The 16,173-nt window shown below is 43.4% G+C and overlaps 1 protein-coding gene and 1 non-coding gene across 2 annotated transcripts in view; one reads left to right on the top strand and one right to left on the bottom strand.

Moving 5' to 3' along the window:
- Positions 1-16,173, bottom strand: part of TSPAN5 (tetraspanin 5) — a 180,437-nt gene that overhangs the window by 95,343 nt on the left and 68,921 nt on the right. The gene's annotated exons all lie outside the window — the stretch shown is intronic.
- On the top strand, positions 13,965-14,037 carry TRNAY-GUA (transfer RNA tyrosine (anticodon GUA)). The gene has a single exon. It is a non-coding gene; the product is annotated as a tRNA-Tyr (tRNA).

Here is a 16,173-nt window from a genome sequence, read left to right as displayed (position 1 = left end):
CGGTCATTTACCTTATACACATTTGGCATAAAACTAAGCTTTAGATTTTTCACATGTCCCTCAATGTTCATATCAGCACTATTTAAAATAGCCAGAACATGAAGCAATCTAAATGTCCACCAGCAGATGAATGGGTAAAGATGATGTGGAGCAGACACATAATGGAATATTACTCAGCCATAAAAAGGAGTGAAATCGGGTCATTTGTAGTGATGTGGATGGACCTAGAGTCTGTCATACAGAGTGAAGTTAAGTCAGAAAGAGAAAAATATTGTGTATTAATGCATGTATATTGAATCTAGAAAATGATATTGATGAACATATTTGCAGGATGAGAATAGAGACACAGATGTAGAGAACAAACGTGGATGACGTAGGGGGAAGCAGGAAGCGGAGGGCGAGGGGAATTGGGACAGTAGCACCGGCATATACACCATCACGCGTGCAACAGCTAGCTGGTCGGAGGCTGCTGAACAGCACAGGGAACTCGGCTCGCCGTTCTGTGACGGCCGGGAGGGGCGGGACGGGCAGGGGGCTGGGCGGTGGGGAGGAGGCTCAACAGGGACGGGATGTATCATCATTCTTGTTCAGTCATGACTGCCTCTTTTGAGACCCCATTGACTGTAGCCCGCCAGGCTCCTCTGTCCGTGGGATGCTCCAGACAAAAATGCTGGCGTGGGTGGCCATTTCCTCCTCCAGGGGATATTCCTGACCAGGGAGTGAACCCGCATCTCCTGCACTGAAGGGGGCTTCTTTACCACCTGAGCGGCTGCGGAAGCCAATACATGTATACACGCAGCTGATTCACTTTGCCGTACAGCAGAAACTATTGTAAAACAATTATACTCCAATTAAAAAAAAAAAAAGACCAATCCTTAGATTTTTAAGTTATTTCTTAGAGATCTTCAACATTCTCCCAGAGACCTCCTTAAGGTAGTTCAGGATGAGGTCTTTTAATGAATACTATTTCCAGTCCAACAGGGCCTTGCTAATAGCTAACAGTTACCATGGCTGTGGTGGTTCATCAGGTGCAAGATTTCTCCCCCTTGCTCTTGGCAATGTCCTAGAGAGTCACAAATAAAAGAAATAACAGGATCCAAGGACAAAGAGACAGAAGTGGCTTTCAGTCCTGTCTCTGCCTCATACTTACTTTCAGCCCTGGTTTCATCCCAGCCAGGGTCACTATGAATGCAATGTGAAGGCATGAAGAGTGTTTAGCAAGGGGCTGATCCTCACAAGGGACACACAACAAATGATGATGGTATTGAAGAGGTTAGAGATTGTTCTGCCCAAAGAAGCTACTTTTCGTAATCCAGTGAAAATGGTCTTTGCACACTTTCCAAAGCATTAAAATCCATCTAACTTTTTTTTTAATAAGAGTACCATGTAGATTAAAAGCACAGAGAATGCAGGAGCTGAGCACAGAGCAGCTGCTAGAACACTGAATCCGAGTAGAGATGGACAAGTTGGAGCTCACAGCCTACAAATCCCATCTTCAGAGAGCATCTAATGACATGGGGGCACTATGTACTGCTACAGTGAAAAAAATAAACCACAAACAAAAGAAAAGAAGGTGTGGATACATATATACAAATATCTGGAAAACACAGAAATACAGAAAATTGTTTAAAAACATAGATCAACCGGACAACCAATATACCTACACACACTCTCTCTCGTTCCCCACGACGCCGCTTCCCTCCCACCTCCTCTCTTTCTCTCGTTCCGTCTCTCATATTTATATACAAGTTTAAGTTTTGGGGAATGATTTGAACACAGTATATCCATAATGGGGGTTGGAGGTATTTGTTTTGAAAGAAGAAAGAGCCCATACTGTCATTCCCTTTCCCAATGAGACAAGAGAAACGCTCATCTTTCAGATCTAAACCCTTCAGTACATGGATGACCTGAGAGTCTGTAAGCCCCCTGCACATCTTGTTTCCCATCTCTTTCTTCTTCTCTGCCTGCTTACAACCTATCTGTGATCACTTACTGAGTGACTTCACCAGCAAGAGCCATGGGGGTTTATCCCTGGGCGTCTTCATATTGAAAAGGCGAGTCAGTTAGAGTATCTGAACTCTTGTACATACCCTAATTAATGAAAAACATCTCCTGAGTGGCCACAGGACTGGAAAAGGTCAGTTTTCATTCCAATCCCAAAGAAAGGCAATGCCAAAGAATGCTCAAACTACCGCACAATTGCACTCATCTCACCTGCTAGGAGAATGCTCAACATTCTCCAAGCCAGACTTCAGCAATACGTGAATCGTGAACTCCCTGATGTTCAAGCTGATTTTAGAAAAGGCAGAGGAACCAGAGATCAAATTGCCAACATCTGCTGGATCATGGAAAAAGCAAGAGAGTTCCCGAAAAACATCTATTTCTGCTTTATTTACTATGCCAAAGTCTTTGACTGTGTGGATCACAATAAACTGTGGACAATTCTGAGAGAGATGGGAATACCAGACCACCTGACCTGCCTCTTGAGAAACCTGTCTGCAGGTCAGGAAGCAACAGTTAGAACTGGACATGGAACAACAGACTGGTTCCAAATAGGAAAAGGAGTACGTCAAGGTTGTATACTGTCACCCTGCTTATTGAACTTCTATGCAGAGTACATCATGAGAAACGCTGGACTGGAAGAAACACAAGCTGGAAACAAGATTGCCGGGAGAAATAGCAATAACCTCAGATATGCAGATGATACCACCCTTATGGCAGAAAGTGAAGAGGAGCTGAAAGGCCTCTTGATGAAAGTGAAAGAGGAGAGTGAAAAAGTTGGCTTAAAGCTCAACATTCAGAAAATGAAGATCATGGCATCCGGTCCCATCACTTCATGGGAAATAGATGGGGAAACAGTGGAAACAGTGTCAGACTTTATTTTTTGGGGCGCCAAAATCACTGCAGATGGTGACTGCAGCCATGAAATTAAAAGACGCTTACTCATTGGAAGAAAAGTTATGACTAACCTAGATAGTATATTCAAAAGCAGAGACATTACTTTGCCGACTAAGGTCCACCTAGTCAAGGCTATGGTTTTTCCTGTGGTCATGTATGGATGTGAGAGTTGGACTGTGAAGAAGGCTGAGCGCCGAAGAATTGATGCTTTTGAAGTGTGGTGTTGGAGAAGACTCTTGAGAGTCCCTTGGACTGCAAGGAGATCCAACCAGTCCATTCTGAAGGAGATCAGCCCTGGGATTTCTTTGGAAGGAATGATGCTAAAGCTGAAACTCCAGTACTTTGGCCACCTCACGAGAAGAGTTGACTCATTGGAAAAGACTCTGATGCTGGGAGGGATTGGGGGCAGGAGGAGAAGGGGACGACCGAGGATGAGATGGCTGGATGGCATCACGGACTCGATGGACGTGAGTCTGAGTGAACTCCGGGAGATGGTGATGGACAGGGAGGCCTGGCGTGCTGCGATTCATGGGGTTGCAAACAGTCAGACACAACTGAGTGACTGAACTGAACTGAACTGAGGGTTTAAATTTTTTTCCTAAATAATCAGCACTTAAAACAGTATTTACACAATATTCTGAGAACATCTTTCATTCAAAACTATAATAACCTGAATATTGTATCAAATGCCATCCCCTTGAAAGAAAGAAAATTATTTTGTTTCCAAAGACCTAGTGTATCTTCTCACTTTCTGGATATTCATATCATTTACAAGAGGATTTTTTAAAAAGCCAAACAGTATTAATTTTTGCTTTTTCCCTAAGTTTACATGCTCACATCCACTTTCCCAATGTTACTGCTTCAAAATATTCAATTAACTGAAAATCAACTTGTAATGCTACAAAAGTTATTTAAAGTTGTATTACCAAGTCGACAGTCTAGTCAAGGCTATGGTTTTCCAGTGGTCATGTATGGATGTAAGAGTCAGACTATAAAGAAAGCTGAGCACCGAAGAATTGATGCTTTTGAACGGTGGTGTTGAAGAAGACTCTTGCGAGTCCCGTGGACTGTGAGGAGATTCAACCAGTCCATTCTAAAGGAGATCAGTCCTGGGTGTTCATTGAAAGGACTGATACTGAAGCTGAAACTTCAATACTTTGGCCACCTGATGCGAAGAGCTGACTCATTTGAAAAGACCCTGATGCTGGGAAAGATTGAGGGCAGGAGAAGGGGACGACAGAGGATGAGATGATTGGGTGGCATCAGCGACTTAATGGACATGAGTTTGGGTGGACTCCGGGAGTTGGTGATGGACAGGGAGGCCTGGCGTGCTGTGATTCATGGGGTCGCAAAGAGCTGGACACGACTGAGCAACTGAACTGAACTGTAACAAGTTGACAACGTGCACTGTATTTGCTTTTTTAAAAAGAAGAAAAATAAGTCATACATCAAATTAGATTATCTGAATACATTGATTATCTTTGATTTTCTAGATACTTTGATTCAAATAAATGTCATGACTGATGATTTTTTTTCTAGCATAAACTTATTTATTGCTTTTTATTAAGTCTCCTGGGGAAAGCCCCAGGGCACTTATGAAAGAAATCTGCCTGCCAAGAAAGAATCTGCCTGTCAATGCAGGAGACACTGGTTTGATCCCTGGGTCAGGAAGATCCCTCGGAGGAGGAAACAGCAATGCGCTCCAGTATTCATGCCTGTAGAATCCCATGGACAGAGGAGCTTGGCGGACTATAGTCCACAGAGTTGCAAGAATCAGACATGACCTAGCGACTGAGCACATTAAGTCTCCTATCCTAGTAACTCAATTATTTTATATTCTGCTTTCAGTTCAGTTCACTCACTCAGTCGTGTCTGACTCTTAGTGACCCCATGAATTGCAGCATGCCAGGGTTCCCTGTCCATCACCAACTCCCGGAGTCCACCCAAACCCATGTCCATCAAGTTAGTGATGTCATCGAGCCATCTCATCCTCTGTCATCCCTTTCTCCTCCTGCCCCCAATCCCTCCCAGCATCAGAGTCTTTTCCAATGAGTCAACTCTTTGCATAAGGTGGCCAAAGTATTGGAGTTTCAGCTTCAGCATCAGTCCTTCCAATGAACACCCAGGACTGATCTTCTTTACGATGGACTGGTTGGATCTCCTTGCAGTCCAAGGGACTCTCAAGAATCTTCTCCAACACCACACTTCAAAAGCATCAATTCTTCAGCACTCAGCTTTCTTTACAGTCCAACTCTCACATCCGTACATGACCACTGGAAAAACCGTAGCCTTGACTAGACGGACCTTTGTTGGCAAAGTAATATCTCTGCTTTTGAATATGCTATCTAGGTTGGTCATAACTTTTCTTCCAAGGAGTAAGTGTCTTTTAATTTCATGGCTGCAGTCACCATCTGCAGTGATTTTGGAGCCCAAAAAAGTAAAGTCTGACACTGTTTCCACTGTTTCCCCATCTATTTCCCATGAAGTGATGGGACCGGATGCCATGATCTTAATTTTCTGAATGTTGAGCTTTAAGCCAACTTTTTCACTCTCCTCTTTCACTTTCATCAAGAGGCTTTTTAGTTCTTCTTCACTTTCTGCCATAAGGATGGTATCATCTGCATATCTGAGGTTATTGCTATTTCTCCCGGCAATCTTGATTCCAGCTTGTGCTTCTTTCAGCCCAGCATTTCTCATGATGTACTCTGCATAGAAGTTAAATAAGCAGGGGGACAGTATACAGCCTTGACGTACTTCTTTTCCTATTTGGAACCAGTCTGTTGTTCCATGTCCAGTTCTAACAGTTGCTTCCTGACCTGCATATATTCTGCTTTACTAAAATCTAATTTTGAAAAAGTTCTTTATCTTCGGTGATTTTCACATTTCTGTTAACACAGAAGAAAGAATCAGTGTCATCTCAATGACGCTGATTTATCGACCACAATGCTCACACATTATATTTAAGTGTGGTGAAGTACCTGGAACACCTCATCCAAAAATTACTGATGTACTGAAAGTAAAATGTTTACTACTCTGAAATGTTCCAAGAGACTAGACGACCAGAATCCTTCATCTTTTCCTCCTTGAAACCCCCAGGCCCCTCATCAGGGGACTTCTCCCAGCCCACAGGTCTCTGCTGGTGTAAATTACACACCTTTTCCTCATTGTATTGCTTCAAAACTCACCTCTAAGGCACTACTGTGATCATGGCCTATCTTTACACAGCGATGAGATCTACCAAAATCTTTCTTAACCTGTGTTATGGTCTCAGGGTCTGTTTATTCAAGACCTGTGCCATACCCACTCAAATGCTATTTATTACATTTGAGGGGAGCATTAGAATGACAGACAGAAGCTGTGAGGAAGCATTAAGGAAACAGAAATGCCCAAGAGAAAGCTGTGTTGCCTGGACTTTAGAAGCCCAACTGTTTCAACTGGAATCCAATTCTACTATTTACTGGCTGTGTCAACTTGGAGTGGCTTCATCACTCTGAGAATCTGCTCCCACAGCTAGCAATGGAGATGACTCATGGTGCTAATTCTTGGTGTTCGTGATGGTTTCAAAAAAAGAGAATCAAAGGGAGTGATCAGGACAAGACCTCAGAACAATGCCTGGCCCATGGTAAACAACAAACACTAGCTTCTTCAGAGGCCTGTCTACCAACTTGGGAACGAAGAATGCCCTGAGACTCAACATCATTAACTATACCTTTTCGAGGAGCTCAGTGTGTTACATTAGATCACAAGACTCAACACACATCTTGGTTTTTGGCATTTATTAACTCCAGAGAGTTCATGAGAAAATGAAATTTATTTTAGAAAAGAAATGCAAACAGCTACATGGAGTTAATCAATTATGTAAAGCTGTATGGTCAGGAGGCAGCCCTCAGTCTCACTGAGCCTCCCGAGACATAAACTTGGAACTAGAGCTGAAAACCCCACCCCCTTTATCCCTGCAGAGCCAACCCACCTGCAAAGGAAGCTCATCACAGTCCTTCCAAATGCTTAAAGAGAAAATAATCCTGAAATTATATGCAGTTTATCTACTCAAAAATGAGTTCCCCTCTTAGGTCTTCCTCAAATAATAACCCCTAGACTTTTCCTCTTCTTTCCACCAATATTTATTAGCACTTATTACATGCCAAACCCTGTGCTGGGCTCTGGGAATAGGATACAAGTGAAAGAGCCACAATCCCTTCCCTTATTTGAAAATTCATACCACCTAGATTTAAGTTTTCAAAAATCTACCTCAGAGTAAGGTGAAGTTATGTGGAACAGACAGGGCTCCCAGGCCATTGGGTGGAACAAACATTGACAAAAGGGTCCTCATGGCATACAAAACTGTACATCCCAAACCACACACCCATGCACACTGGAACATTCTTCCCGAATCTCCCCTGTGAGTAAGGGAACGCTTCCTTGTTAAACACCTACTTGGTGGTGGAAGATTCTTGTTTCTGGCGCCACATCCTCAGGTGGCCAGTGCCACCTCTTTCCTTCCAAATCTGGTGCAAGATCTAGCCTCTTCTCCAGCCACCCCGTCCTCCTCAGAAATCCTTTCCCCTTATCTGAATACAGCACTTCCTTAAGGCACATCTCCCCCAACACACATCAGCTGAGAGCTTTGAAGGAGTAAGTATGGTCTATTTTTCACCTCTGTATGTCCCACAACATGGACCATGTTGTCCTATGTTCTTGCATGAAATAAAAGTAAGAGTCACTCAGTCGTGTCCAGCTCTTTGCAACCCCATGGACTGTAGTCCGCTAGGCTTCTCTGTCCATGGGATTCTCCAGGCAAGAATACTGGAGTGGGTAGCTGTTCCCTTCTCCAAGGGATCTTCCTGGCCCAGGGATCAAAGCTACGTCTCCTGTATTGCAAGCAGATTCTTTACTGTCTGAGCCACCAGGGAAGCTACATCCCCGATATAGTATAAATGCCAAGGAAAAAAGGAGATGTGTTGGGAGAGACGCAGGGGGAAGGGCAGCTTTCCTCCACATAGAGTGGCTGATGCAGAACCACCGCCGCCCCAGGTCCCAGAAAGGGCACCACCAGCTGCTGCAGGACCTCTACAATGGTGCTGCTTTTCCAGGGAGCCGAAGCTGGCTCTGGCCCCTCCACACTCCAGGCTCCATCTTGGCACTCTCCATCATCCTCTTCCCAGGTCAGAAGCACCATAAACCCAACCGGAAAGGGGGAAAGATAGGGGATGGGATAAATTGGGAGACTGCAATCGACACACACACACTACTATATATGAAATAGAGAACTAATATAGAGACCTACTGTATAGCACAGAGAACTTCTCAAAACTCTGGAATGACCTACATGGGAAAATAATCTAAAAGAGAGAGGATAAATGTATAACAGATTCACTTTGCTGTGCACCTGAAACTACAACAACATTGTAAATAGGCCAAACTCCAATAAAAATTGGAAGGAGAAAATAAATTTGACTTATTGCATTTATTCAATAAATTGAATAAAACAATTGGAGGAAAAAAATAAATTATCAACCCCACAAACCTATCCCAAGTGCAGCATTTCACACATGAACCAGGATCAAGTTAAACCTCTGAAGCCCCAAACCAACAAGCAACCTGAGAAAGAGTTAACACCAATCCATGCAACTGTGCAAAAAGAAAAACAAAAAAAAATTCACGGAGAGCAAAGTAAATGAATGTTTAACCAAAGGCCAGAGCTCCATTTTCTATTAAATTTGATTATTTTTAAACCATGTCTTTGAATAACATTGTTATTAGTTTTCCCACTAAAATAGTAAGATAACAAGGAGGACAAGAAAATTGCTTTACAAGAACATACTTCAACATTAGGCTTTCACACACAGCTATCCTTCCCCATTACCAATCTTGCTTTTCAAGAGTTCTTCTAATTCTAGCTATTTTATGCAGCATCAGAATGGCATTTGGGCTTACCTGTAGAAAGCAAAACCTCCCAAGGTTGTATTTATTCAAGTCAAATCTTCATAAACAATGTGAGAGACATTTTCAAAAAAAGCAAATAATTTGGTTGGAATTATTATGTGAAGTTCTAAGTGAGAATTTATGTAAAATTGTTCATATATTTGTATTTAGTTGCCAGGAAAACATTTTTTAAAACAATAAATCCAAAAGGATGTTTAAATTATCCTTTAAAAGAATTTATATGTACATATGATAACTAGCTAGGATATCTGCTTTGTGACATTTTAACAGTACAGAACAGTATTTTTTCCACTGGCAATTTCCTCTATGTTTTTGTCTAGAAAAAAAATTCATACCTATTTGCCCTAGAAAATAGAAATAGTAGTGGAAACAAATTTCCATTACCCTTTTTAAGAATAGTAAGCTCTTGCCCTGGAGAAGGAAATGGCAACCCACTCCAGTATTCTTGCCTAGAGAATCCCATGGATAGAGGAGCCTGGCGGGCTACAGTCCATGAGGTCACAGAGTCAGACACGACTTAGCCACTAAACCACCACCAGCTAAAGTGGGATTCCCTGGTAGCTCAGACTGCAAAGAATCTGCCTGCTAATGCAGGAGACCCAGGTTCTATCCTTGAGTCAGAAAGATCTCCTGGAGAAGGGAATGGCAACTCACTGCAGTATTCTTGCCTGGAAAATTCCATGGACAGAGAAGCTTGGCGCGCTACAAGCCGATAGAGTCACAAACAGTTGGACACAACTGAGTGACTAACACTTCCACTTTCAAGCTCTTGCCCATCACAATTGTAAATATACATGCTTAGATATAGGTCTTACTTGCAGAAGTCTCTGAAAGATAGTATAGGTAGTAACCACCCACTAGGACCAGGCTAGTACCGATGGGGGCTGAGGACGTCGGCTACAGAGACAAGTCTATCTGACCCAACAAAACAGTCCATGGAAACATCATCTGGCTTGGACTGCTCGGGTCCAGTGAGGCTGCGCTGTCCAGCTGACCTCCTTGACTCTGATGTCAACTGTGGAAAAGATTTTGAGGGTAAAACTACTCTGGCTTCAGTCTTCCAAGGCAGGCAGAACGTCCGACCTGTACCTGCTCACAGAGCAGCAGCAGACACTGCAACAACCAACCTGGAGAAGGTTGCCTGCTGCAGAGCCATGGACAGAAGCAGAGCAGACAGCTGAACATCAGACCATGCCCAGAAAGGCCAACATGAACTGGAGGGCAAATAACTACAAGAAAACTAAAACTAACCTCTAATTCATCTGTGAACAAATTATTTGATTTTAAAGCCAAACCACAGACTTTTAAATAATTTAACATGAAAGCCTATTTTGTAATTCAAAAATGAGTCACCTGCCACTTAAGAATATTTACCATGTCAGCCTGGCTGTGAGGAAGGGCAAGGGTTACCTAATCCGATTCCTAGAGTTTTTTTCCCAAATGCAATTATTTCTGTGGAAAACAAGAAATTCTAGCTAGATCGGAGAAAGCAATGGCACCCCACTCCAGTACTCTTGCCTGGAAAATCCCATGGACGGAGGAGCCTGGTAGGCTGCAGTCCATGGGGTCGCTAAGAGTTGTACATGACTGATCGATTTCACTTTCACTTTTCACTTTCGTGCATTGGAGAAGGAAATTGCAACCCATTCCAGTGTTCTTGCCTGGAGAATCCCAGGGACGGCGGAGCCTGGTGGGCTGCCATCTATGGGGTCTCACAGAGTTGGACACGACTGAAGCGACTCAGCAGCAGCAGCAGCAGCAGCTAGATCTCTCCCCTTTCTCTATTCTACTGTCTCCTCTTCTCAAATCCATTTCACTTGGGTCCAAGTTAATGATTTCAATCTGCAGCACAAGCTGACTGCTGGAAACTCTACAGCCAATAAAAGGGGCAAGAAAAATTAACTGGAACAATTTGTTGGCCCTGAGAGGCCCACCATGCGTGACAGAAAACCAAGCACTCATTGAGGGGAACTCCTCCTCCTGGTTCTCTAAGACCTATATAGATGAAACAATGACCCCAAAGATATTTTAATAACAAAGTAACAACATGTGAATTACAGAGATGAGAAAGTCTTTGAGAACATAGCAAAGCCCCAGGAGAGGGCCAGTGACCTGGTTGGAACATCATTCTTGCTGATCCATCATCTTAGAACTCTATCATTTCTAATACATTTTACTTGTCTCACCCAGCTGATTATCACTAGCAGATGTGAACATGTATAATTAGAGTCAGGAAAGCTAAAAATCACCCAAGGCAATTCCATGTCTCAGCACTTTCTAAACTCCCCTGTCTTCTGGACAACTCAGCCCTTTTATTCTTCTTGCACTTTTATCTCAGTCTTTACCGCTAATCCCTCTGTGGGACATTAATTACCCTGTCACAATTACATTACTCCACAAACAAGGACAACACAATAAAGTCCAAAATGGATTAACTTTGTATTTATTGTATTAACTTAATATACTGTAATTGTATCATTAGTGCATATTTTGCTGGACATTAAAAAGAAAAATATAATTACTTCCCTTTGCCTTCAGCCCTACTGGCCTTCTGAATTTTTTTTAAAAGCATTGAGCTATCAGGGAAGCCCTTCTGATTTTTTAAAGCACTAAAAATATTTTGGAGTAACCTGCACAGCCAGTAAATTTGCCTATAGCTGTTATTTCTGTCTAGAAGATATGCTGTATGGAACCAAATTATACTATTTTTCACAAGACTGGCTAGAAGTTGAGGTCACTTAGGGTCCCAGTGGGGAAAAATTCAAATGCTGATCAGAATGACTCAGATGCCTTGAGTGATTACCACTGAAATCTGGTTCAAATTGTGGTGCTACCTAGGACCAAATTCATCGAGCCAGAAAAGAAAATAAATGCACACTGCTGCTGTTGTTGTTTAGTTGCTAAGTCATGTCCAACTCTTTGTGACTCCATGGACTGTAACCTGCCAGGCTCCTCCGTTCATGGGATTCCCCAGAAAAGAACACTGGAGTGGGTTGCCATTTCCTTCTCCAGGGATCTTCCCAACCAGGGATCAAGCCTGTGTCTCACATCTCCCGCACTGGTAGGCGGGTTCTTTATCACACTACATAAGCACTAACAAAGGAAATAAGACAGAAAAGGGTACAGAAGAGATGTGCTTGCAGTTTTTGGATGGGGACCATTTTTTAAAGTCTTTATTGAATTTGTTACAATATTGCTCTGTTTTATGTCTTGGTTTTTAGGCCACGAGGCATGTGGGATCTGAGCTCCCCAACCAGGGATCGAACCTGTACCCCCTGCATCGGTAGGTGAAGTCTTAACCACTGGACGGCCAAGGAAGGTCCCTTGCAGTTTTGATAGTAAATAAAGGAAGGCATCCACCAGAGATCTGATCAGAAGACTCACTGACAAATCTCACATGATCAACACTAAATCACAACTGAAGATTACAAGTCTCATAACAAACAATTCTGCAGAACAATTTTTTTAGGAGTTCCTCAGTGAAGTGAAGTCGCTCAGTCATGTCCCACTCTTTGCGACCCCATGGGCTGTAGCCTACCAGCCTCCTCTGTCCATGGGATTTTCTAGGCAATAGTCCTGGAGTGGATTGCCATTTCCTTCTCCAGGGGATCTTCCCAATCCAGGGATCGAACCCGGGTTTCCCGCATTGTAGACAGATGCTTTACCGTCTGAGCGACCAGGGAAGTCAGGAGTTCCTCAAGCTCCTTGTAAAATGAAGTCCAAAATATCTTTCCACTAGCTTGTTTTCCACATCACTAAAGTTTAAATATGAATTCACACTATGTTTCTTGGTGCTTCCTCAGCACTAATCCCACTACATTGTAACCAGCCGTGCTCTGCAAACTCTCTGAAGGCAGGGAGATTATGTTGGTTTTATTGTATGAAAGCATGAGTCCCAAGAAGGAAGTGCATGGTACCCACTAAAAAGGTAAAATAACTACCATTAATTATGAGCTCCCCATGTGAGACGAAAGCAAGTCACACTCCTTAGTACCATACAAAAAGCAAAAGAGGGGACAGACCTACTTCCACCTAGAATTTGGAAAGCTGTATCTATCCAGAACTCACCAGCCCCTCCTCTCTGTATGCCCGTTACCTTAACCCAAAGGCAGCTTGTCAACTGAAATAATCTCATTGAGGCAAAGTGGGATGGAAGCCACGGATGTGATGCCTTTCCTTTCTACTACATTTTACCCCTTTGGTCCTAGATGCTTGCTTTTTTCTGGACACGGTAGTACAATTTTCCTCCAGTTTGTTGGTCCACAGAGACCCCATTTTAATGATGAAAAGGAGGGAAAAAATTAGCTCTGTGGTCCTGACAAATTTGCAATTCATTACAAGAGGAAGGAGCGTTGTATGAGACAAGAGCTGGTGGGCTCGGACAGCAGAGAGCGCTGGATTAAACACCAGCTCCCTCACTCAGCCATAGGACCTGGTCTGTGTTGATCCTCACAGCATCAGTGTCCTAATTAGCAATAAGGGAATACACAACAAGACCACCCTCACAGAGTTGTTAAGAGAAATAGGTGAAACAATATATATGAAGACCCCGGCATGAAGCCTGGACCACGGTGGGTATTATAATAAGTTGTACCGAATATTGCCTTTCTTCACTGCTTCCCCACTGCCTTTTCCCTCCACTGTTCTGAACTCCACCGTTCAGTCAACAAGTCTTTGTGGTATTTACACACATACATTCTCGCAAACTTGGCCCTGGCCCTTCCCCACCCCACCCTCCAATCTCAAGTAACACCCTCAGCCAAAGGCCATAGGACCCCACATACCCTCTGGCACCAGAGCTTGTTTGAGGAAAATGATAGGTGAGCCCCTACAAAGAAAGACCTTCTTAATTATTCTCAGTATAATAAGAATGCTTGAACTACCACCGTCTTTTAAAAAGTTACTCAATCCTTCATACTAAATGTAAGCAGTCAAAATGCTCATCTCTTTTTAAAATTTTCCAGTTCCTGAACAAGTATGTGCCTCAGTATTACTGAAGCCAGAGATTATGTATAACACTCAACTCTGCTTCCCTAACAGCTTCAATGCAATGTAGCCCTCAATACAAGCCAGTACCTGCTGAATTAATGAATAACCACCAGGTAAGGAAACATACCAGGGCTTCCCTGGTGGCTCAGTTGGTAAAGAGTCTGCCTGTAGTGCAGGAGACCCAGGTTCGATCCCTGGGTCAGGAAGATCCCCTGGAGAAGGAAATGGCAATCCACTTCAGTAATCTTGCCTGCAAAATCCCATGGACAAAGGAGCCTGGTGGGCTACAGTTCATGGGGTCGCAAGAGTCGGACATAACTTAGTTACTAAACCACCAAGAAAACATAAATGAGAAATGAATACACAAAAGATATCATATATGGTTCCTATCTGACCTGCAGTCTTTCCTGTTCAAAGTCAAGAATCCTGTGTCCTACTGAAAATATCATTTCCTAGCTAGAAGTCTCATTTTAAAAGATTCTGTGTTTGCCTCAGGCTAACTTGTCCATATTCAAGTTTTCAAGAAAAAAAGCCTAAGGGACACCTTGTCTCCTCAAACCATGGGGTCCATGGCCATAGCAAAGCATGGTCAAGGGGACGTCAGAAAAGACAGGGTTACGAAGAGAGCAAAATGTGCCTTGAATGGCAAGGCACCCTTTTGACAGTTCATCCTCAGAGCACCCCACAGCTCCAGACTCACTCTAATTCCTTCCATTAACAGCAAACACCGACAGAAAGAGATCTAAAATTTGAGGACACAGGGCCTCCTTCCTTCCCAAGGTGACTGGTGGATGCCTTTACTCAAGAAAAGATCATTCATCTCATGCTTGCTTCACACAACTTTACCTCAAACAGAACTCAGAGCAAGCGATTTAACAGGTCAGGACTGAGGTCCAAAGAGCCCTCCGCCTGGAGGCAAGGACTCTGATATGAAGTCCAGACTCTGCCCCCAAGCAGAGGTGTGCCAAGGGTGATCTAGTCCCCTGGGCGCTGAGACTGCAGAAGAATGAAGTTTCCCGCTGTACACACAGCCTACATATTCAGCTGCGAAGATGGGCCAGTTTTGCTCTCTGGCTGCTGACTGAATACTATGTTTAAATTTTGCCTCTCAGTCTCCTGGAAAAGTTGGCCTGAGAAGATAAGACGCCACGAAACAATCCGGAAGAATAGTGCTATTAAACAAGCAGTGAGAGGCAAGAGTCCCTAAAGACTGGGAATCCAGTGTCGATTGGTAGCCGATCTTCCTATGTGCTTCCAGCACTTGGAAAGTTCTTCCCTCAAAGCAGTCTCACACGATCAGAGGCCATAGTCTTATTTTCTTTTGAAATGCAGGTAAAACTGCTTCCAAGTACTTTAAAAGTATTAATATTATTCTGGAAATATTACCAGAAGAATCAACCTCTCTCAATATTCTTCTTCTCTCTTCTCTATTAACCATTGAAGACCCTTTGGAAAAATCCAATCTTTACCCTGTTAGCTGCCTTCTCAGTGGGCAGAAGCCATCCTGAAGGTCTGCAGCATGCCTCACGCAATTCCTGAGCCAGGGCATAGTTGCCAAGGTAACAAGAAAAAAAGCAGAGACGGGTCTAGCACATTTAATATGCAGATGAACTAGGTCACTTAGTAGTATTTCACTAATAGGCAAGAAGATACATTAAAGCCCTCTGTTCTGTCTTCTCCTTTCTATCATACTAGGAGGAATTAATTTGAGGCATTTACAACAGACACAGTGATCCTTCTTTGGCAACAAATACAAAAATCCAAAGAGAGTTTGTTAACAGTTAATCAAGTGAAAAGTAGCTCCTGTTGAGAAAGTCTACATGGAGAAAGGAACGGGGGTCCAGAGCAATGGATCTAAATCTAGAAGCGTGTTTCTGTGGTTTGCTTACAGATAACAGACAACAAACAGCCCAGCACAGGACAGGCATCCTGGCCAACTCAGCACACAACAGCCAGCCAGAGTCCCCATCCTGACCTTCGCAACAAGCCAACGGCCTTCACAAGAAGCTCACAGTTCCCGAGCTGGAGGAGTGACTCTGGCTTCCAAATAGGAAACAGGCAGGGAGTTGAATGCATTGGCAGTGGGGAGGCAGAGAGGGCCAAAAACCAGGGGTAAGGGCCCAAGGGGGCGCGGCTTTTCCTTTGACAGTTCTCCTCCAATGGCCAGCCTGCAGCGCTGCCATCACACATACCAACGACTGCTTCAAGTCCTCTTCCAAGAAGAACGGAAGAAGCCAAAGAAAGGAAGGGCGGTGGGCATGATGGGTCAATTCAAAATACTGCAGTAACAAAACCAAAGAGATGCTGGGGAGGGACATGGGCAGAAACGATGAAGAAACATTT

The sequence above is a fragment of the Budorcas taxicolor genome, chromosome 6 (assembly GCF_023091745.1).
Source record: "Budorcas taxicolor isolate Tak-1 chromosome 6, Takin1.1, whole genome shotgun sequence".
NCBI classification, from domain to species: domain Eukaryota; kingdom Metazoa; phylum Chordata; class Mammalia; order Artiodactyla; family Bovidae; genus Budorcas; species Budorcas taxicolor.
Note: the sequence above shows the minus strand (reverse complement) of the source record. Positions and strands in the feature narration are given on the sequence as shown.